Consider the following 1933-nt stretch of genomic DNA (forward strand, 5'->3'; position numbering starts at 1 on the left):
TGTGTTCTAGACGCCCGAACATAACATTTGAGGCATTCTGGGCTATCATTTTTTTCTTTTTCTCTCTTTTCTTTCTTTTTTCCCCCTATTTTTACCTCCCAAAAGGGGGGGGGGGGGCCGGGGCCGGGCCGGCCCTAATCCGCCCCTGTATGACATTTACAGTACTGTCGGAAACACAAAATTACCGTGATAATGAGCATCGGACGTCTGGAAGAGTTTAGAGGAAGGGTGAGAAAAACTCCATTGTTGTGTAAAGCTAAGATATCGCCCGCTTCACTGTTGAATTGGATGAGGAGAAAGAAGAAGTCTGACCTATAAATCAATTATGGCCTGGACGGTCACTAAATATAAGGTGCATTGTAGGCCTGTCAGGAAAAATGTGGTCCGGTGCCAAAATCGGTCCGGCGACCGATTTAGCTCTAAAATTACCTGCTAAGTGCAGCCACATAAGCCAAAATTGTAATTGTAATTGTGTAACCACTCATTTTTACACCCCCCAGTTTTTTAAATATTCAAAAATCTGCTTTCGTTGGGGAAATCTGACCCCTCGTCGGGGCATCGCCTCCCTCCCCGTCAGGGCATCGTCTCTCCCCCTCCCCCCGTCGGGAAAATCCTGGCGCCACCCCATGGTGTATACATAGGCCTACATAAAAAAATGAGTAGTTTTGCAACGTGCCTATTCTTTTTTCCATGATCGATGAACACCAAAGAGAACGGGGGATCCGTGGGTACTCCTCAGAGATGAACATTCAGATTCTTAGATGGCGGGAAATGCGCGAGCATTTCCGACTTCTAATTTTTCCATTAAAAAAAAAATTCTAATTTTCCCATTTAAAAAAAAAAAAAAAAAAAAAAAAAAAAATCAGCACACGGGTGCTGAAAAGGAGTAACCATTATGGTATGATTTTTTTCTTGGCAGCACACGGCCCGGGGGGTGGGGGAAAGCCAATGAATCCGCCAATAATCACAGGGTTGTTTACGAATATATCACAAAAAGAACACAATTACGTTCATACAGTTCGATCTCCCAAAAACCGTAGTGACGACATGTGCTACGCACGAACAATTTACGCAAGACCACAGTGTTCATGAAATAATTTAATAATTTAAGGAACTCTCAATTTGATCATTGTTTTTAACTTACGAAATAGTGTAAGACCATCCCTTATGCTTAGGTTAATACTGTGACAAGTATACGATAAGAACATACAATTTGATTGCAATTCGAATTTATATGCAAATATCGTCAATCAATTTAACTACAGAATACCGTATTCATTAAGAATCACGTCTGAACGCAATTTCGAATAACTGACTATTCTGGTATTTATAGAAAAATGAAAGCCTGAATAGCAAACATGAATTATAGTTGCCGATAATATTTTACTGACTGGCCAGGGGCGTGTCCAGACGGGGGGGGGGCTGTAATGGGGCACAACTTTTCAGAATTTTGGTGAGCGCTTATTTCAATACATAATATTGATATGCATTGACATTTTAAAATTTAGAGCTAAATCAGGGGTGGGAACGTGTCAGTCAGTTCTGATTATTAACATTATCGCGGTATCTAGGCCTTGACAAATGCTTTATCCTATTTTTTCCCTTTCCCAAATGATATTTTTTTGTATGGTTGACGCCCTCACACATCTTAATCTCATGCTATGATGAGTTCACACCCGTGGCTCTCGTTTGGCCAGTCGTGAATAACAAATCCATATAATTAGAGCAGATTTGTAAATGGTTAGTGAGCTGAATCGCTGATACTTACAAGAGGGTAAGTGTAATATCTATTTTTCTTGCATGTGCCTATAATTCATTATATACATATATACATACACACACACATATATAATATATATGTGTGTATATAATATATATACATATATATATATACCGTATATATATATATATACATATACATATATATATAATC

At 39.1% G+C, this 1933-nt stretch overlaps 1 protein-coding gene across 1 annotated transcript in view; it reads left to right on the forward strand.

Moving 5' to 3' along the window:
* Positions 1-1684: 1684 nt before the first annotated feature.
* Positions 1685-1933, forward strand: part of LOC117113412 (snake venom 5'-nucleotidase-like) — a 13122-nt gene continuing 12873 nt past the window's right edge. Inside the window, exon 1 of the mRNA XM_033256734.1 lies at positions 1685-1774. The gene's annotated coding sequence lies outside the window, so the exon portion shown is untranslated. The remainder of the gene's footprint in view (positions 1775-1933) is intronic.

The sequence above is a fragment of the Anneissia japonica genome, unplaced genomic scaffold, assembly GCF_011630105.1.
Source record: "Anneissia japonica isolate Jap-2015-1 unplaced genomic scaffold, ASM1163010v1 scaffold493_len2256704_cov171, whole genome shotgun sequence".
Classification (NCBI taxonomy): Eukaryota; Metazoa; Echinodermata; class Crinoidea; order Comatulida; family Comatulidae; genus Anneissia; species Anneissia japonica.